This window comes from Pseudophryne corroboree, chromosome 10 (assembly GCF_028390025.1).
Source record: "Pseudophryne corroboree isolate aPseCor3 chromosome 10, aPseCor3.hap2, whole genome shotgun sequence".
NCBI classification, from domain to species: domain Eukaryota; kingdom Metazoa; phylum Chordata; class Amphibia; order Anura; family Myobatrachidae; genus Pseudophryne; species Pseudophryne corroboree.
Window position 1 is genome coordinate 154456882 of NC_086453.1, and position 22267 is coordinate 154479148.

Below are 22267 nucleotides of genomic sequence, written 5' to 3' on the forward strand. Positions count from 1 at the left end.
TTGTGACACCCTGTATCCCCCTACCGCTGTGTGTTAAACCCTGTATTCCCCTACCCGTATGTGTGAGACACCCTGTATCCCCATACCCATGTTTGTGTGTTATACCCTGTAACCTACCACTGTGTGTGACACCCAGTATCTCCTTACCTCTGTGTGACACCCTCTACCCCTGTGTGTGCGTGACACTTTGTCCCCCCCTATCCCTACGTGTGTTTGTGATACCCTGTATCTTCCTACCTCTGTGTGTGTGTGTGACACCCTGTACCCCTCTACCCTTGTGTATGTGTGCATTACACCTTGTGACCCACGCCCCATTGTATGGCAACCTGTATCCCCTACCCCTGTGTGTATGACACCCTGTGTATGACAGACTTACACCTCTTACCCCTGTGTATGTCCCCTTGTAGATTCCTTCTGCTTACCTGGTGGATGCTGGTTGGAATTCATAGGACCCTTTAGCTTCAGGGAGCCACACGCAGCTGAACCGGCGGTGGATCTGCGCAACAGGTGCACATCACTCTCCCAGTTATTAATATCAGAGACAGACACTGCTTACATACACTCAGATCATGGTAACCCCACAGCTAATATTTTTTTGTATATATTTATATTAAGAATATACTCAGATTTTTATTGATTAATCTAACTTTGATTTACTAATAAATGTGATATATTTTTGTGACTCTTTTCCTCCTCCTCCTCCTCCTCCTCTCTCTCTCTCCTTCTCCTCCTCCCTCTCTTCCTCTTCTCCTCTCTCTTTCTTTTCCTCATCTCCTCCTCTCTCTCTCTTTCTTCTCTTATTCCTCTTTCTTCCTCCCTCTCTCTTCCTATTTCTTCTTCTTCTCCTACTCCTCCCACCCTCCCTTTTTCCCTCTCCTCTTCTCCTTCTCCTCCTCTTCCCTTCCTCCTCTCTCCCTCCCACTTTCTTCTTCTACTCCTCCCTCACTCTTTCTCCCTCCCTCTGTTTCCTCCTCCTCCCTCCTCTTTCTTCCTCTTCTTCCTCCTTCTTCCTCTTCCCCCTCCTCCTCCTCCTGGCCACCGCTGTTGCCTGCGCTTCCCACTTCTGTGTGATCAAACTAGGCCACAACTTCAGGGAGCCATGGACAGAATATAATAGTCAAGCAGGCTGCGGGCATTGGTGGTGGCGGCATTGGACTGAGATGCAAATTAGTGGCAGGGGAGCCGGGGTGGTTGATGGTGGCGCTTTTGTAGGACATTGGTGTGGGCGGCGGACATTGTCGTGGGCAGCAGCCATTAGTGGCAGTGGTAGTGGGCATCGGCTTAGGGGTGGTAGCAGGCATCGGCTCGGCGGTGGTAGGGGTCATTGGTGGGACTCGGTGGACATTATGGCTGCAGTGACTCACCAGGCACTGACCTCACTGCACGCCACTGATACTAAGCCTTGGTGAGAGATAAAGTGTATGGAGATAAAGTACCAACCAACCAGCTCCTAACTGTTATTTTTCAAACACAGGGGTCTATTTACTAAGCCTTGGATGGAGATAACGTGGACGGAGATAAAGTATCAACCAACCTTAAGGTATTGTTTAGGTACAATCTCTAAAACAAGGTAAACTACTGTATTATCTTACATCCACATCTTACTATTACTAATGCACTCTAGTTTGTGTACCTTCTTAAATATTATAAGGTATCATTTATGTAAAAGATTTAAAATAAACTACTGTATTATTTTACATTCTACATATACAGATAAATCCATAGATGTTACATACAATGCATAACACCTAACGTTTCTGGTGAGAGGATCAGTGGGTGTGGCCTGTATCTGCACTCGGGGGGGTGGTACTGTCCCTTATTCTCCTGTAGTCTCCTCCAAACCGCACTTTCAATGATACTATGGCACAGCAGTGGTTAATGATCATACTTTTCCAATTGCTTGGCCAATTGGAGCAATATTGTTCCGATCTGTAACTTGGGGCAGAGCCCTCAATATCTGGACTGTCTTGCTAAAATTGGAATGGTTCGGAGATATGAATTGTAATAGAGAAAACTGTAGCAAACTGTAGCTAAATTCCATACCAATTGAGTATTGTAGTGGGACAGGTAGGTTCAGTCTGCTGTGTGGTGTAGTTGGGTAGTACTGGGAAACCTTAAGGCTACATTCCATCAGTGAAAAAATGCAAATATTTTGTACAGTAGCACATTTTTCAAAATGATTGTTCATCTTGAAGTGGTAAATAATGGAATAATATACTGCCAGATTAAATGACAAATGATTATTCAATAAGCCTGAAACGTTTTTTACCTACTCTTAATTTCCTGGTGTCTTGAAACACAGTATATGATCAACCTTAATTGCTATACGTCAGAGATGATGATACTGAAATTATAATTGTATATGCGCTCCCGCCCATAGATGTTATCATCTTGCCTCATGCTGTGACCTTGCCATTCCCCATAGCTAATAATCTCCGGAGCTTCCTGTCTGACTTGCTCAGCCTGATCCAGAACATCCTACACCACAAAGACTTTACTACTCTACTTAAACTTCACAAGAAATTCAAACTTTTTTCCCCCCATTATTTGCGCACTGGATTCTTTCAGCTGTTTCTAAATTTCCAGTTTCATTTTGGGAGTAGCAACATAAAGTAAATGTTCAGCTGTTAAGGATACATGGCATGGGACATTGACTGAGCATACGCAGCACTACGTAGAATGCAATATCTAATGAACAGACAGCAGCTAATGGTGTCTGATTTCCAGAATTACTATTTCCCTCCAAAATTTGTTCTTGTAATTAAAATAAAGTTTATTTAATTATTAAGTGTATAGTGCCTCATCTTTTTACTGCATTATGGTTAAGTCACTCACAACATGGATTCATTTCATATTGGAATTCTTGTTTATTTTATGCATACAGGATGTTTGTATTTTATTTTACTTTGGACAAATGTTGAGGTGTTGAATCCATGTAAGGCCATTTTATCCAAACTTTGTGACCCACATTCTCATCTCCTCTACACCTACTTTTTTCCATGCCATAGAGGTGCAATGATGTCTGCACATGTGCACCACCCAATCTATAGTGTCTAAGAGGTATTAGAAATATTTGACATATTTCAAACTAGCTGACTGCCCCCAAAACACTCACACAATTTTCCTAGATTTATGCTGTATAACATCTTCTCTGACTCACAGTTTAGTGCGATATTGACCATTTAGTTTAGAGCGATATTTTTTTATTTTTTACAAAAAGGGGCAAAACACTTTTCAAAGTAGCATTCATATGAGAAAATCATCCTGGTATTAATCTGTGTATATCCTTATTGGGGTTGGGTATGCGTGACCGCTGCTGGGGATCCTGGCGGTCTGCATAACGACCGAGGGATCCCGGCAGCGGAATGGACCTTGTGAGCTTGGTGGCGAGCATCCATTCCCACTGTATGGGTGTCGTGGACACCGATGAGTGGAAATAGTCCCTGCTAGTCGGCATGCCAAGGGGTGCGAGATTTAGCAGTTGATAATGTGACCGGCGGTCTCCTGACCGCCAGTCACAAAACTACATCCTCCTTATTGAGCATGTATTGAAAAATAGGTATTGCATGTGCTATTCTGTATACAACAGAAACACACATATAGTCTATATATAAATCAAAACATTATAAGCCTGATTCTGAGTCGGACTCAGCGGCGGTGGCGGATGCAGTTGCACTGTGTAAGCATCCAGATAGCATGCATTCAGAGTGAGTTGCGAATAAGGCATACAGAAAGGGTTGAAAATTTAATGGGTGTCAACATTGTGAACATGTTGACATTCTGAGGATGTCGACCTGGTGCCTGTCAATAGTTTGAAGCATGTCAGTATTCTGATCATATTATGATTGTTGACATGGTTACTGTCGAACTGCAGACTGGAAAGTAATGTCCAGACTAATCTTTAGCACCCATAGTTTTCCCTCTGTGCCCAAATGGTCACTAAAATCTCTGCTTATTTTGATGTGTGTTTACAATATTCCTCATGCAAACAATAAAACATACATAACAACTTGAGACTGCCCTATTTGTAAGTAAAAAGAGAAGGGAACCTAAGAAGGCAAGCAAAAGAGAAAGCTAAAAAGTGTGGTATCCGGTTTATAGATCTACACTAAAAAGGTTTACAGTCAATAGGTCAACCACTAATAGTAGACATGCATTATGTCGACTGGGTCAAAAGGCCGACATGTAAAAGGTAGAGACAGTTCAAAAGGTGAGACAGAGTCAAACAGTCGACATGAGAATGGTCGACACACATATGATTGGCATACGCTTTTTTAATTAGCCATTAGTGGTAGGCCTATTGACTGTAGAGATGTGTGTGACACTCTGACATGGATATCCTATTAACTTGGATTTATGGGTATATATGTGGCTATATAGGTACCATCACCCATATACTGGAGACAACCTGGGTGAAACACCTAAATTTTCCCTAAAAGGAACCCTCACTTCTCACTAGCCGGCACAGTGAAGCTGAAAGTGTTAACAGCTTCCCCTTGCTTAGGTTGCTAGGCAACGCCTGCAACCAAAGGACAGCAACTTGTGGAGTGCTAGGACCCAGGTGCATACCTGCAGAGTAGGAAGAATCGAAGCTGCTGATTGGAAGGTGCAAAGTGGGAAGAGTAGGAGGCGGGGTTACCTCCTGAGGGGATTGCTGAGGAGTCTCCTGAGGTGACAGGAGAGAGACGCTGTGAGGAGTGGTGCTCTGAGGTGAAAGCACGGAGAGTGATGCTGCGCTAAGGTGATGCTGAGGAGACAGCAAGGAGTAATGCTGTCGCTGAGGAGAACTTTGCGAGGAGAGCCAGGCTGAGGAGAGTCACGCTGAGGAGAACGCACTGCAGTGTCAGGAGCCGCGGTTGTGTCCCATCAGAGAGGTGATACCTCCTGAGAGATAGCTGTCGTGACCAGTGTGTTGCTGTTCCATGAGAGGCACCCGGAGAAGACAGAGTGAGCAGGTAATTCAAAGTGCTCACATACCCACTACAGACAAGCCAAACCCAGTTTGCCAACACTTACACCTAACCTGTCCTAGCCAGCGGCAGCTTTAGCCGGCATATTCCCCTACCACGTAAGTGGGAGACTTAGTGCAGCCGTTAGGACAAGGGCCCTCAATCCGAGTTGTTCGCTCGTTGCCGAATTTCGCTATATTGCGATTAATCGCTTACTGCGCATGCGCAATGTTCGCAGAGCGCATGCGCTTAGTTATTTTACTCATAAGTTAGGTATTTTACTCACGGCATTACGAGGATTTTTCTTCGTTCTGGTGATCGGAGTGTGATTGACAGGAAGTGGGTGTTTCTGGGCGGAAACTGGCCGTTTTATGGGTGTGTGTGAAAAAACGCTGCCGTTTCTGGGAAAAACGCGGGAGTGGCTGGAGAAACGGGGGAGTGCCTGGGCGAACGCTGGGTGTGTTTGTGACGTCAAACCAGGAACGAAACTGACTGAACTGATCGCAGTGGCAGAGTAAGTGTCGAGCTACTCAGAAACTGCTAAGAAATTTCTATTCGCAATTTTGCGAATCTTTCGTTCGCAATTCTGCTAAGCTAAGATACTTTCCCAGAGGGCGGCGGCTTAGCGTGTGCAATGCTGCTAAAAGCAGCTAGCGAGCGAACAACTCTGAATGAGGGCCAAGAGCCCCTGCAGACAGCTCTCTTTCTACCTCAGTAAACCACATGCTGCCAGCCAGCTGCTCAGCCCACAATCTATCCGAAAGGTTGTACATCTAACTAGGAGACACTATACCACATATTTAGACTCCACTAATTGGAAGCTGTGGCCGGAGTGACCCCCAGCCACGTGGACAATGGCCGCTGCGGCACTGAAGGGGTTAACCCCTAGTGCCCGGCGCCATTATCGGGACAATGGGCGCTTGGCGCCATATTCAAAATATTGTGGGCGCTAGGCGCCGTGTTTTTCTAAATGTGTAAAAATGTATTTTAACAATGTGCCGCGGTCCCGGACCTCTCCGGTGACCGCAGCAGTCAGGGCAGCCCCCGGTGCGCTGAGGAGAGTGTGCGCGCGCCGGGGGAGAGGTGAACCACTGCAGCTGGGAGATCAGCTCCCGCTGCAGCGATCGTAGTGCGCCGCTGACCGCCAGGGTCCGGGAGCTCTGCTCCCGGCAACGGCAGCGGTGAGCACAGCCCCCCGGCGCACTGAGCTGTGTGTGCGCCGGGGGAGAAGGGTGAGCCGCTGCAGCTGATAGCTCAGCTCCCGCTGCAGTGCGCTATGGGGATTGCCTGTGTTGCGGGACGGGAGCTCTGCTCCCGGCGCCTCAGCACACTGGAGGCGGCCAGCCGAGGCAGCTGGAACGAACGTCCCGGGCTGCTGGGCGGCAAGGGGGGTGCGTCGCAGCCCGGCTCCCCGCCGGACGCTGCGGCGAGGCCACCAGAGTGCGCCGCCCATGGGGGACCGGGTTAGCCGGCTCCCTAGCGGCGTGGGTGCAAACAGGCAGTGAGTGCTGGGGTCCGGGAGCTACGCTCCCGGCACCTCAGCGCTACAACGGACACAGAGCCACGGCGGCCGGGACAAGTGTCCCGGGCCGCCGGGCTTCGGATCAGGGGGGGTGCGCCGCTCCGTGCGGCGAGGCTACAAAAAATGAATGCCGCTCTGGGGGGACAGGGAGCGCCAGTTCCCTGGACCCCAGAGGCAGGCAGGCAGGCTGGAGATCGTGTGCCAGGAGAAGGGTGTGGATATCCCTTCCAACGCGTACAGAAGCGTCATGAAGGCGGCGCTCATGAGCGTGGAGGAGTCCCATCAGGCGGAGGTGGAAAGCACTGACGACGTCAGCATCGCAGAGGACGGCTCAACAGTGGACCTTCGTAAGGAACCGGTGAGACCCACAACCCCGCCCTCTCTCACAGCAGCAATGTTTCCCAGCAATCCCTAGCAGGGCCAGGATCCCAACGTCCCAGGGAGGGCGGCCCGGATACCCTAGCAGATCGGCTAGCGGAATTGGGGGAAAGGGCAACGGAGCAAGAACGCATGCTTGTCATTCGGACGTGGCATGCGGAGCGGGCACCACAGGCCGTGGTACCCCGGGAGCCGTTGTCAGCTGTTGTACACAGATCAGGACGCGTTCAGTTTGCCAAGTTTGCAGACAGTGATGGGGACATTGATGGACATTTGCAAGTTTTTGAAAGGACTTGCAAACTGCACGATTTACCCAAGTCGGAGTGGGTGAGACACCTTGTGCCCAATCTGCATGGAGAGGCATTGGAGGCCTATCGAGGAGTGGCCACGGAGGACTGTGGGAACTACGACGAAGTTGCGAAGGCCCTCCTCTAGCGATTCTTCATCACTCCAGAGTCTTACAGGAAGAAGTTCAGAGACTGGCCCAAGAATCCTAGCAGCACCCATGAGCAGTTCGCCACCCAGCTGCGGCAGTACGTGGTGAAGTGGGTGAAGGATTCGGAAGCCACTACATGGGACACACTGATTGACCTGATCTGCAGGGAGCAGTTCTACCGCAGGTGCGCCCCAGAAGTGAAGGAGTGGGTGCTAGATCGGGAGCCACCCAGTTTAAAGATGGCTGCCCAGTTAGCAGACAAGTATGTGGCAATTCGGCCGCAGGGGCAGAAGCGCCCAGCCAGCAGCCAGCTCCAAAAGACTGCACCACCAAGGGGACCCCCCTCTTCAGCTCATCACCCCCAAAGACAAGCATCTTCCAACCCGGGTGCTCTTGGCCAGCAACCGCACCGCAGCGTCCCTGCAACGGATCAGAGATCATCGGTGCCACGACTGGAGAAGAAGTGCTACGGCTGTGGGAAAATAGGACATCTGAGGATGAACTGTCCTGCATCCCAAGCACCCCAGACTCGTGCCCCAAATCCGAGTGCTGGTGCCCGGCTCGGTTGTTTGACGAGAGGAGATGAGCCTACAGAGACTGTTCCCCCTCCAGTCAGTCCGATGGAGTGTGGCGAGAGACAGGTGCACTCTGCGGAGAGAGTCACCTGCATGGCCAAACAGCCCCTACACAACATGTGGAGGCACCTGCAGTCGGTCCACGTGGGACCCCTGCAGGGGGAAGGCCTCGAGACTCTGGGGCCTCAATCACTGTGGTGAGCCCCCACCTTATAGATCCTGCTGCAGTATTACACGGTCGCACTGCCAAGGTCACCCTGGCAGATGGAATGGAGAAAGCGGTTCCCATGGCAAGAGTCTACCTGGACTGGGGAGCTGGACCAGAGTTGCGAGAAGTTGCCGTCATGGATGGTTTCCCAACTGATGTGGTCCTCGGAAATGATCTGGGTGGTGGGATCGTCACTACGTTTGTTGGCGCCATTCCCCGGAGTCAAGTTCCACAACCACCGTTGACATCAGCTGCTCCAGCACAGCCCAGCCCAGAGGAAAAGACTACAGCTGCTAGACAACTGCCAGCACAGCCAACCACAGCATCAACCAGCCCAGAGGAAAAGATTACAGCGGCTAGATCGGCACATCGACCCCGCATGCCTTTTGCCTCTGGTATGCCTACATCCCCTAGCAACGCAGAGGATGTCGGTTCCAGCTCATTTGATCCTGTGGGGGTGCCCAATGATGCTCCTGACCCAAGTGGTTTGCCAACTCCGGCGGTGAGTATGAGAAACCACACTGACTTTTCCATGACTGACCCCTACCAGACTGACCCTAGAAGTCCTCACCTAGATCCCCCTGTAGAGTGTCCCGATTTAGGAGAGATTGAGGGCCACAGGCAGGAGTTTAGGGAGGCTCAACTCTCTGACCCATCCCCGAAAAGGCATGAGGCGCCACTCTGGCAGCGGCCTTGACAGGGTTGGGGCGGGAAGTTTGACCTGGCGGGAAGGGTTAAGGTACAGGGTAGCCAGGAAAGTGGGAGGGGATAGACCAGATAGGGAATGTGTCCAACTGGTCCCCCCAGGGAATGTTCCTGCGCAACCGGTGTCGGTTGCCAGCGAAACCCCTTTGGACAGTAACCCGGAGACAGACCGTACCCTGAAGTGCCTGACACAGAGCTTACCCTGGTCTGGAATGTCGGATGACGCCCAGACCAACTGTAAGGCTGGTGCCATGTGTTGGCAGCTGGGCACTCCAGCGGTTGTGTTGTCTCTGGGCCTCTGCCCATAGGGGAACCCTTGCAGCAAGTTGCTGTGGACATAGCAGGTCCCCTGCCTGTGCGCAGTAGATCGGGGAAGACATGCAGCCTCCCTGTAGTGGATGCCGCACAGGATCCAGAGGCTGGTGGTCTGGCCGCCATCACTGTGGCACAGGTAGCGGACGAGGAGGAAAGAGTAGGCCTAGGTGACAGGGTAGGTTTCCCGAGTCATAGGTCGACGGAGGAGGATTGGAGGGCAGGTCTGACAGTTCGGGCAGACAGTTGCCAGATAGGTATGACGGAGGTGCAGTGACTGGGGCACCATGTGGGAGGAGACAGGGGTAGGCCCAAACCAGAGGGGGTGGAGGCAACCAGAGGCTGTCCCCGACCCACATCACCCAGACCGGTACTGACCTTAGAACCTGTAAGGCCCTACGGGCATGTTGTCATTGACTTTAGTACTGTAGTGAACCCCTTGACAGAGATGGCTAGGAAGGGCATTCCCAAGTCAGTGGACTTTGCACCCGCTTGCGAGTTGGCATTCCAGTCATTGAAGGAGGCTCGGGTACCCGCTCCAGTGCTGATGGCGCACATTCTTGACCAGGACTGTGTGTTACGAACTACTGCACCACTGCACAGACTGGGAGCAGTACAGAGCCAGAAAGAGCCATATGGGCAGGAGCACCCTGTGGCCTGTTTGAGCAGAAAACTGCTATGGTGGGAGGTGGGGTATGCCACAATTGGGACACCTTGGGTGGCACTTGTTTGTAACCAGCCCCCCACCGTGGTGACTTACCACCTACCTGTTAGGTGGCTGCAACCTACCTTGGGGAAATTGGACAGACTTTTGTGGTGGAGCCTTGAACTTGGACTTCAGGTGGACTATTTGAACATTGTGCACCCACGAAGAGAGGCCCACTACACTATGGATGAACTGTCTAGGCCGGAGCCTACACCCCCTAGGTAGCGTCCCCTTCAACACAAGGGGCTGCGGGACCAGGACCCAAATCGTTGGGACATGGGTCCCTGGTTGACCCGCTTGAATGGGGGGGGGGGGAGTGTGGCCGGAGAGACCCCCAGCCACGTGGACAATGGCCGCCGCGGCACTGAAGGGGTTAACCCCTAGTGCCCGGCGCCATTATCGGGACAATGGGCGCTTGGCGCCATATTCAAAATATTGTGGGCGCTAGGCGCCGTGTTTTTATAAATGTGTAAAAATGTATTTTAACAATGTGCCGCGGTCCCGGACCTCTCTGGTGACTGCAGCAGTGAGGGCAGCCCCCGGCGCGCTGAGCAGAGTGTGCGCGCCAGGGGAGAGGTGAACCGCTGCAGCCGGGAGATCAGCTCCCGCTGCAGCGATCGGAGTGCGCCGCTGACCGCCAAGGTCCGGGAGCTCTGCTCCCGGCAACGGCAGCGGTGAGCACAGCCCCCCGGCGCACTGAGCTGTGTGTGCGCCGGGGGGAGAAGGGTGAGCCGCTGCGGCTGGGATCTCAGCTCCCGCTGCAGCGCGCTCTGGGGGTTGCCTGTGCTGGGGGACGGGAGCTCTGCTCCCGGCGCCTCAGCACACTGGAGGCGGCCAGCCGCGGCAGCCAGGACGAACGTCCCGGGTTGCTGGGCGGCAAGGGGGGTGCGCCGCAGCCCAGCTCCCCGCCGGACGCTACGGCGAGGCCACCAGAGTGCGCCGCCCATGGGGGACCGGGTTAGCCAGCTCCCTAGTGGCATGGGGGCAAACAGGCAGTGAGTGCTGGGGTCCGAGAGCTACGCTCCCGGCACCTCAGCGCTACAACGGACACAGAGCCACGGCGGCCGGGACAAGTGTCCCGGGCCGCAGCTTCGGATCAGGGGGGGTGCGCTGCTCCGTGCGGCGAGGCTACAAAAAATGAATGCCGCTCTGGGGGGACAGGGAGCGCCAGCTCCCTGGACCCCAGAGGCAGGCAGGCAGGCTGGAGGATGGGGGAAGCCAGCCCCATACCTCCAGCGCTGAGAGAGAGAGCCCTAGCAGCCAGGCTGCAGGGCTAGGGGAGCCCAGCGCTGAGCGCTGGGCACAGTACTTAAAGGGGAATGTACAGTGTGTTTTAAATGAAATGTATTTAAAGGTAAATGCACTTACTTGGTTGTGTGTCCCAGGACGGGGGAATCCATGGCTGTGCAGGCTGATGGATTCTCCCAGACCTTTCCCCCAAAAACTGAATACTTTCCCATCCAGCCTCACACTTGAAAGGGGCATTGGGAGAGAGAGAAGAAGCTCAGCTTTGAAACAAGCTGAGTGGTTTTCTGGAGCTCCATGGAGATCACCTGTAGTGGCCCGGAAACCTGGACCGGGGAGCTAGGCTGCCCAACTCTGGAGCCCAAATCCAGGCTGCAGGCAGTGGGCTAGGTCCCGGGCAGGTTTCTGGAAGTCAGTTTAGGAGGGAAAACTTCCCCCAGCCTAGACTGAACGGCACCGGGGCGTATCCTGATCCTCCAGGATGGGACAGTCATAGGAGAGTGACCACTACCCACTGTCCATAGAGAACAATGTTAGCTGTGCATGTGACCAAGGCATGCACAGCTCATGGGTGAACATTGATTGGTTGTACACCACAGGGCGGGCTTACCCCCTGTGGTAATGTGTATTGGAGTAGGATAAAAGGAGGGCAGTTGCCCCATGGAAGTTGTATTGTACCATCTTTATTCTGCTGAAACATCTTGTTGTATGCTGTTGCCCCTAGCAATAGGGAGGAGCCTTTTTACAGGTTATTATTGAGCAAATAAACACCATTGCCTCAAGAAGATTGCTTCATCTTGTGACCTACAGGGTTATGCCAAACATAGCTCCGTCCTCCGGCTGTCCAGGGAAGCACCTAACGTCTCCAAGTCCCGCCTTCCGCCAGCTACCGGTAGAGGCCTAGCAAGTGGCTAGTGGGGATTCGTCAACACCACACAGGTGTGGTAAGGCAGTGCGTCGGCACATACAGAGCAGAACCGTGGTTCCAAACGCCACGGCAGGTTAGGAGTTTGGTGGTGGCAGCATAAACCCGCCCACAACGCAGTGGGTGGAGTCAGTAACAGGCGGTTGCTGACGGTAAGCGGGAATCCCCTATGTGGTCAGGCCTCGTGTGACTTCCATTCTGTGCACAGCCGACGGGACGCGAAAGCGGCGAGTGCTTTCGTACGGGACCGTCCTGTCACAGAAGCATAGTGAGGAACTTGCCTATAAGTAAAGAGTCCTGTGGACAGATCAAGTGTACTTCTGTTACAAGGTGCTGAAGCCAGCTAATATTGACCTCAGAGAGAGAAACGCTTTAGAGTGAGTGACCTGTATTGCCTATCCGTTAACCTGTTCCATCTGCCAGAGATAGACTATGTACTGCTTGTAATATGCTTTTGCAATCCTTTCATCATCCTGCTCCTGGCATTATCCCATTTTCTCAAATGTCCTAGAGGATGTTGGGGTCACTTCAAGAACGATGGGGTATAGACGGGATCCGCAGGAGACATGGGCACTTTAAGACTTTCAAAGGGTGTGACCTGGCTCCTCCCTCTATGCCCCTCCTCCAGACTCCAGTTTAGAATCTGTGCCCAGTGAGACTGGATGCACTCTGAGGAGCTCTACTGAGTTTCCCTGAAAAAGACCTTTGTTAGGTTTTTTATTTTCAGGGAGAACTGCTGGCAACAGTCTCCCTGCTTCGTGGGACTTATACCCCTTTCACATCGCACAAATAACCCGGTATCGACACGGCATATTGCCGTGTCGACACGGGTCAGTGTGCGATGTGAAAGCACTCTGCCGGAATTAGCGGGTCGCCTGACCCAGTAATTCAACCCGGTATAAAAGAAGGATTATACTCGGGTTGAATACCGGGTCAGGTGCAGTGTGAATGGGAGCCGCGTCGATGCGACACGGTTCCCATTCACAGCGTAGGGAGAGGCGGCGCAGGAGATGAGCTCATCTCCCAGCGCCGCCTCCAACCCCGCCCCTGCTGCTGCTGCGCCCCCCCCCTCCGCTGCTATGGCAACCGACCCGGTATATTGCCGGGTCGGAAAGCCAGCAGAGGGGAGCAAATGCCGGATCCCACCCGGTAAGTACACGTTTCTTTTACCGGGTGGGATCCGGCATTTGCGATCTGAATGCGGTATTAGGGGAGAAAAGTCAGACCTACTTCTGTGAGTTTCAAGGCTCTGCTTCTTTGGCTACAGGACACCATTAGCTCCTGAAGGTTTGATCATTAGGTACGCCTAGGGGCTCATTCCCAGCGCCGGCCTTCATCCCCCTTGCAGAGCCAGAAGACAGGTGAGTAGAAGAAGCAAAGAAGACTTCAGTGACAGCTTCTGAGGTACCGCACAGCGATCGCACGCTGCACGCCATGCTCCCGCACACAGAGGCACTACAGGGTGCAGGGCACGGGAGGGGGGGCGCCCTGGGCAGCATATATACCTCAATATAAGACTGGCAACAGGGGACATAGGTGCCGGGGCACTGTCCTAACCCCCACCAGTATAAAGATTTTAACAAAAACAGCGGGACTGAAGCGCGCTATTACGGGGGCGGGGCTTAGCCCTCACAGCTCACACAGGCAGCGCCATTTTCTCCTGCAGAGACTCTGGTCCTTTCTCACACTGCTGAAAGTATCAGGGTGCAAAACGGGGGGGGGGGGGGGGGGGGCGCAGTAAAATTGGTGCGATATATGTTTAATATAAAAGCGCTGCAGGTTTGGGGGCATTCTATAGTGTTCAAAACTGTTGATTAAGCGCTGGGTTATGTGCTGGCAAACTCTATCTGTGTCTCTCTGACATGTTTGGTACACGTGTGTCGGCATGTCTGAGGCGGAGTGCTTCACACAAACGGCTGTGGGAGTGACCCTGTCGGCACCGCCGACTCCTGATGGTACTTGGTACATATGTGTCAACATGTAGGTGGATGAATGTTTTACCCAAGAGAAAACTATATTAGGGACACAGACGTGGGTGGGTGGCCCTGTCGGCACCACCAATATATGACTGGGTAAAAATTGCATATTAATGTGATGCATATCAGAAAGAGCTATGTATGTGTGTATATATAAATATATATATATATATATAGTAAGGTTGGATTAATCGGTGTCATAGACACAGACGTAGAAATATCTATGGATGTCTTGTTCATAGCTATATTTCCCTCAAACCCCTCGGGGTCGCAAACAGGTTATTTTGCCCAGTTACTACTCCCTGATACCGACACAGATGCTAATTCCTATGTCGACCATAATGTTTCCTGATGAGATCCAGGAAAAAAAAAAGAGCATTTAGTACATGATTAGTGCATAATAAGGACGTATTAACGTCACTGTGGACCCTGCTGTTCCGAACAAAGGGGTCTATGTGTGTATATAAGTATATATTTGTATGTATGTGTGTATATATATATATATATATATATTTATATATATATATATATATATATCAATTTATAATACTGCTGAAGTAACATTCTTCATTCTCATGTGCTGAACGCTCGGTTTGAGAAAGTCTGGGTCAGCCCTGACAAGATGGTTTCAAATCCTCAAGAGGATTCCGATTGTTTATTCTTTTCCCGCCGCGGATAGAATAAAGTGGGAGTCACTCCCTGTTCTGCACGAGGCCCTGTCACAAAGCCAGCGGATCATATGTAGGAAGCTACGTTATATTCTAGTTATGTGTCCCTGCGTATGTCAGTTAGACCTGCCATTACATGCGCATGGGGGAGTAGTAGTTTTCAAAAATGGTCGGTTGCCCGGTCATCAGTTATAGATACCCTGGGGAGAGATGGGATACTCCTTACGTTGGGTCATATCAAGGACGTTGCAGCATGCTTTCGTGTGACTGCAAGGTATAGAGGACTCTTGGGTTCGCGGGCCGATTCCATGGCGGTCTCGGCTAGGAGGGCATTGTGGATTCACCAATGGAATGCTGAGGCTGACTCCGGGAAGATATGGAGTCTCTTCCCTATGAAGGTGAAGTCTGATTTGGTGACGGCCTAGTTAATTTGATCTCGGCAGATGCCGCTGGTAAGTCTACCTTCTGGGCCTATGTTCCCTCACAACGGATGATGACGCATAATTGTCGGATGCAGTCATGTCGCCCCAATAGATACTGATTCCCCTTTTCTTTGCATCTAGAGGAAGGAGAAAAGGAAAGAGGTCAGCAGCCTCTTCAAGGTCACAGGAGCAGAAATCATCCTCTGTTTCTGCCAAATCCACCGCATGACGCTGGGACTCTCTTGCGGGAGCCCACACCAGTGGGGCCACGTCTAAAACTTTTCAGTCAGTCCTGGAATGGACTTGGACCCGTGGGTTTTATGAATAGTGTCCCAAGGGTGCATACTGGAGTTTACAGGCGTTTCCCTCACCAATTCTTCAATATTACCGATTCTCCTCCAGACGGGGAGGTAGTAATAATAATAATAATAATTTTATTTATATAGCGCTCTTTCTCTAATAGGACTCAAGGCGCTTAACAGATACATAGCATAATATAGTACAGAAAATAATGAAGTACATTTTCATAAAATACAGAAGCATGAAGATACTAAAAGGGACACTATGGAAATGCTTGAGTAAACAAGAAAGTCTTGAGTCTACTTTTGAAGGATTCTATAGTTGGGGCCTCTCGCACTGTGCGGGGAAGTGAGTTCCATAGAGTCGGAGCCGCATGACTAAAAGCTCGACCCCCAGATGAATTACGGTAGATTCTAGGTACTGCTAAAAGTCCTTCATCTACAGATCGCAGTAATCGAGTGGGGCAGTATGGGGTCAGAATCTGTTTCAGGTACCTTGGGCCCTGGTCATGTAATGCTTTGAAACTCAGTAAGCCAATCTTGAAGATGATTCGCCATCTTACAGGCAGCCAGTGAAGGGAGTAGAGGATGGGTGTTATGTGGCTAGAACGGGGCTGGTTGGTTAACAGCCTGGCAGCTGTGTTTTGCACCAGCTGTAAGCATTGCAATTCTTTTGCTGGGAGACCAAGGTAGTGGGCATTACAGTAGTCTAATCGAGATGATACAAATGCATGTATGACTTTTGGCATATCATCTGAGGGAATTAAGTGCTTGATTCTGGCTATGTTCCTCAGGTGAAAGAATGAGGATTTGATTGTGGCTGATATCTGATGTTTAAGTGTCAAGCCACCATCCAGGACAACGGCAAGATTCCACACACGATCACTGGTCTGTAATTCTGAATCCCAGAGTGTAAGTACAGTTGGTTGGCTATGCTGCAGTCTTGTCCTTTGATGTTGCGGTCGTATAATAAGGACCTCTGTTTTATCCGGGTTCAGTCGCAGCCAACTGGCGCTCATCCACTCCTGTAGCTCAGCTAGACAGCCATTTAGGGTTGCTATTGGGTTATTAGTGCCCGAAGCAAAGCACAAGTACAGTTGTGTATCATCTGCATAGCAGTGGTAGACCAGGCCATGGCGCCTGATTATTTTGCCCAATGGGAGCATGTATACTGCAAAAAGCATGGGGGATAGTATAGAAAGTATGTATGCGACGCAACACAAGAGTTGTGTCAGGATCAGGTCATTGTCATGGTGTACCCTGTCACAATAGGGAGAAGGCTGTTATTCAAGCCTCTTCATGCTCCCGAAGCCAGACGGCTAGGTCAGACCAATTCTAAATCTGACATCCCTCAATTTCTACTTAAAGAAATTCAAATCCAAGAATGAATCTCACAGGGCAGTGATATCCAATCTGGAAAAAGGATAAAGGAGGTCTAATTACATTTTCCTCCGCATTAGATTTACCTGAGGTTTGCTATTCAGGATGGTCATTACCAATTTCAACAGGGTGATGGCGGTAATGATGGTTCTCCTTCTCTAGTACGGAGTCACATTTATCCCGTACTGGGACAGTCTCCTGATACCGGCGAGATCAAGAAACCAGTTGGTGCAAAACGTTGCACTCTCCCTGACAGTTCTTCAAGGACAGGGTTGGCTCCTGATCTTGCCAGAATCACTGATGGTCCCATCGACGCGGTTGTCGGTTTTGGGAATAATACTAGATACTACAGAGAGTTTTTTCTTCCAGTGGAAAAGGAGATCCAGAGTCTGGTCATACAAATTCCGAGACCAGCAGGAGTGTCAATCCATTAATACATTAGAAAAGATGGTTGCGGCCTACAAGGCCATTCAGTTGGCAGGTTCCTTGCCAGGGTGTTCTAGTGGGTCCTGTTGGACAAGTGGTTCGGTTCCCACCTACACATGCACCGGAGGATAATCCTGTATTCCAGGACCAGAGTCTCACTCCTGTGGTGGCAGCGCAGTTCTCACCTCCTAGAGGGGCGCGGTTTCGGGATCCAGGAGTGGATCCTAGTGACCACGGATGCATGCCTCCGAGGCTGGGGAGCAGTCACACAGGGTGGAAAGCTTTCAAGGAAGATGGTCAAGTTAGGAAACTTGTCGCCACACAAATGGTATAGAGTCAAGGGCCGTTTACAGCGGTTTTCTACATATGAAAAACAGAGCAGCAATAGCAGAAGCCACAAGGATTTTCCGCTAGAAAAAACAAACCAAAAACAAAAACAGACAAGCGCTCTGTGAGCGATGTTCGTTCCAAGAGTGGACAACGGGGACGCAGACTTCATCAGCAGACACATCTCCAAAAAGTCTTTGAAGAGGTGACATGTCATTGGGATTTCCGCAAGTAGGCATGATGGCATCTCGTATTCACAAGAAGCTTCAGAGTCCAGGTCAAGGGACCCTCAAACAATAACAGTGAATGCTCTGGTGATACCGTGGGTGTTTTTTAGTCGGTATATGTATTCCCTCCGGCTTCTCTCATTCCAAAGGTTCTGGGATCATAAAAAGTACAGAAATTCGAGCGAGCCTCATTGTCCCAGACTGGCCAAGGAGAGCTTGGTATCCAGATCTAAGGAATTGCTCATAGGAGATCCTTGGCCTTTTCCTTTGCGTGAGGACCTGTTGCGGCGGGGGCCGTGCGTCTATTAGGACGACATGGCAGTTGAACACTAATTCCTAGTTCGTAAGGGTATTTCCACGGAAGAAGTTCCCACAATTATTCGGGCTAGAAATGGGGTAACGTCTAAAACATTACTACCGTATTTGGAGAAAATAAGTTTCTTGGTGGGAGTCCAAGAAGAGTTCAGCTAGGACGGCCTTATTGGTTTTCTTTCAGAATCATTTGGACTCCCTTCAGGCTGTCGTGTAGGGCGTGTTGCACATCCGACCTCCTTTTGTGCCCCAGTGGCACCATGGGATCTTAATGTGGTGTTGCAGTTTCTTCAATCACATTGGTTTGAACCTTTATGTAATGTGGAGTGTAATTCCTCACTTGGGAAGTGGTTGGCCTTGGCATACGCAAGTGGAGTGTCTGAGTTAGCGGCCTGATCTCACAAGAGACCTTATTTGATCTTCCATGAAGATAGAGCAGTGTTGGTAACTCGTCAACGATTCCTACCGAAGGTGGTTTCTTCCTTTTACATGGACCAACCTATTGTGGTGCGTATGGCTACTGATGCCTTCGCTGAGTCGAGGTCTCTGGATCTGGTTAGAGTTTTGAAGTTTTGTCGCCAGGACGGCTCAGATTAGGAAAACAGAGGCTCTGTTTGTCCTGTAGGTTCCCGACAAAGATTGGGGGTTCTGCTTCCAAGCAGACCATTGCACGCTGGATCTGTGGTGCGATTCAGCATGCTTATTCCACGGCTGGATTGCCGTAACCGAATTCGGTAAAGGCCCATTTTAGTAGAAGGGAGGGCGCGACCTGGGCAGCTGCCCGGGGGATCTCGGCATTACAACTTTGCCGAGCAGCTGTTTGGTCGGGTTAAAACACTTTTGCAATGTTTTACAAGTTTGATACCCTGGCCGATGAGGACCTCATGTTTGGTCCATCGGTGCTGCAGAGTCATCCGCACTCTCCCGCCCGTTTTAGAGCTTTGGTATAACCCCATGGTTCTTGAAGTGACCCCAGCATCCTCTAGGACGTATGAGAAAATAGGATTTTAATACCTACCGGTAAATCCTTTTCTCTTAGTCCGTAGAGGATGCTGGGCGCCCGTCCCAGTGCGTACTGTATCTGCAGTTATTGGTTGTGGTTACACACAGGTTGTGTTACGGTTTTTGTCTGCATAGTGCTGAAAATTCTTCATGCCGTTGACTTGTGTTCTACTGAATGCCACGTTCTGCGGCATGTTTGAGGTGTGAGCTGGTAAGATGCTCACCGTGGTTTAACAATAAATCCTTTTCCTCAAAATGTCCATCTCCCTGGGCACAGTTTCCTTAAACTGGAGTCTGGAGGAGGGGCATAGAGGGAGGAGCTAGGTCACACCCTTTGAAAGTCTTAAAGTGCCCATGTCTCCTGCGGATCCCGTCTATACCCCATGGTTCTTGAAGTGACCCCAGCATCCTCTAGGACGTATGAGAAAATGGGATAATGCCAGAAGCAGGGTGATGAAAGGATTGCAAAAGCATATTACAAGCAGCACAGAGTCTATCTCTGGCAGATGGAACAAGTTAACGGATAGGCAATACAGGTCACTCACTCTAAAGCGTTTCTCTCTCTGTGGTCAATATTAGCTGGCTTCAGCACCTTGTAACAGAAGTACACTTGATCTGTCCACAGGACTCTTTACTTATAGACAAGTTCCTCACTATGCTTCCAATTAGTGGAGTCTAAATATGTGGTATAGTGTCTCCTAGTTAGATGTACAACCTTTCGGATAGATTGTGGGCTGAGCAGCTGGCTGGCAGCATGTGGTTTACTGAGGTAGAAAGAGAGCTGTCTGCAGGGGCTCTTGTCCTAAGGGCTGCACTAAGTCTCCCACTTACGTGGTAGGGGAATATGCTGGCTAAGGCTGCCGCTGGCTGGGACAGGTTAGGTGTAAGTGCTGGCAAACTGGGTTTGGCTTGTCTGTAGTGGGTATGTGAGCACTTTGAATTACCTGCTCACTCTGTCTTCTCCGGGTGCCTCTCATGGAACAGCAACACACTGGTCACGACAGCTATCTCTCGGGAGGTATCACCTCTCTGATGGGACACAACCGCGGCTCCGGACACTGCAGCGCGTTCTCCTCAGCGTGACTCTCCTCAGCCTGGCTCTCCTCACAGCGTTCTCCTCAGCGGCAGCATTACTCCCTGCTGTCTCCTCAGCATCACCTTATTGCAGCATCACTCTCCGCGCTGTTACCTCAGAGCACCACTCCTCGCAGCGTCTCTCTTCGAGAAAATAAGAATTTACTTACCGATAATTCTATTTCTCATAGTCCGTAGTGGATGCTGGGGACTCCGTAAGGACCATGGGGAATAGCGGCTCCGCAGGAGACTGGGCACATCTAAAGAAAGCTTTAGGACTATCTGGTGTGCACTGGCTCCTCCCCCTATGACCCTCCTCCAAGCCTCAGTTAGGATACTGTGCCCGGACGAGCGTACACAATAAGGAAGGATTTTGAATCCCGGGTAAGACTCATACCAGCCACACCAATCACACCGTATAACCTGTGATCTGAACCCAGTTAACAGCATGATAACAGAGGAGCCTCTGAAAGATGGCTCACAACAATAATAACCCGATTTTTGTAACAATAACTATGTACAAGTATTGCAGACAATCCGCACTTGGGATGGGCGCCCAGCATCCACTACGGACTATGAGAAATAGAATTATCGGTAAGTAAATTCTTATTTTCTCTAACGTCCTAAGTGGATGCTGGGGACTCCGTAAGGACCATGGGGATTATACCAAAGCTCCCAAACAGGCGGGAGAGTGCGGATGACTCTGCAGCACCAAATGAGAGAACTCTAGGTCCTCCTCAGCCAGGATATCAATTTTGTAGAATTTTACAAACGTATTTGCTCCTGACCAAGTATCTGCTCGGCAAAGTTGTAAAGCCGAGACCCCTCGGGCAGCCGCCCAAGATGAGCCCACCTTCCTTGTGGAGTGGGCATTTACAGATTTTTGGCTGTGGCAGGCCTGCCACAGAATGTGCAAGCTGAATTGTACTACAAATCCAACAAGCAATAGTCTGCTTAGAAGCAGGAGCACCCAGCTTGTTGGGTGCATACAGGATAAACAGCGAGTCAGATTTCCTGACTCCAGCCGTCCTGGAAACATATATTTTCAGGGCACTGACAACGTCTAGCAACTTGGAGGCCCTAGTCCCTAGTAGCCGCAGGCACCACCAATAGGTTGGTTCAGGTGAACCGCTGAAACCACCTTGGGGAGAAACTGAGGACGAGTCCTCAATTCCGCCCTGTCCGAATGGAAAATCAGATAAGGGCTTTTTCAGGATAAAGCCGCCAATTCTGACACGCGCCTGGCCCAGGCCAGGGCCAACAGCATGACCACTTTCCATGTGAGATATTTTAACTCCACAGATTTAAGTGGTTCAAACCAATGTGACTTTTGGAACCCAAAACTAGATTGAGATCCCAAAGTGCCACTGGAGGCACAAAAGGAGGCTGTATATGCAGTACCCCTTTTACAAACGTCTGAACTTCAGGGACTAAAGCTAGTTCTTTTTGGAAGAAAATTGACAGGGCCGAAATTTGAACCTTAATGGACCCCAATTTCAGGCCCATAGACACTCCTGTTTGCAGGAAATGTAGGAATCGACCCAGTTGAATTTCCTCCGTCGGGCCTTACTGGCCTCGCACCACGCAACATAGTTTCGCCAATTGCGGTGATAATGTTTTTGCGGTTACATCCTTCCTGGCTTTGATCAGGATAGGGATGACTTCATCCGGAATGCCTTTTTTCCTTCAGGATCCGGCGTTCAACCGCCATGCCGTCAAACGCAGCCGCGGTAAGTCTTGGAACAGACAGGGTCCTTGCTGGAGCAGGTCCCTTCTTAGAGGTAGAGGCCACGGATCCTCCGTGAGCATCTCTTGAAGTTCCGGTTACCAAGTCCTTCTTGGCCAATCCGGAGCCACGAATATAGTGCTTACTCCTCTCCATCTTATCAATCTCAGTACCTTGGGTATGAGAGGAAGAGGAGGGAACACATACACTGACTGGTACACCCACGGTGTTACCAGAACGTCTACAGCTATTGCCTGAGGGTCCCTTGACCTGGCGCAATACCTGTCGAGTTTTTCCCAACGGTTTATAATCATGTGGAAGACTTCTGGGTGAAGTCCCCACTCTCCCGGGTGGAGGTCGTGCTGAGGAAGTCTGCTTCCCAGTTGTCCACTCCCGGAATGAATACTGCTGACAGTGCTATCACATGATTTTCCGCCCAGCGAAGAATCCTTGCAGCTTCTGCCATT

General features: G+C 50.6%; 1 long non-coding RNA gene across 1 annotated transcript in view; it reads left to right on the forward strand.

The window, feature by feature from the left end:
• Window positions 1–440: 440 nt before the first annotated feature.
• Window positions 441–22267, forward strand: part of LOC134965109 (uncharacterized) — an 88467-nt gene continuing 66640 nt past the window's right edge. Inside the window, exons 1-2 of the long non-coding RNA XR_010188323.1 lie at window positions 441–507; window positions 1475–1540. This is a non-coding gene — a long non-coding RNA (uncharacterized LOC134965109). The remainder of the gene's footprint in view (window positions 508–1474; window positions 1541–22267) is intronic.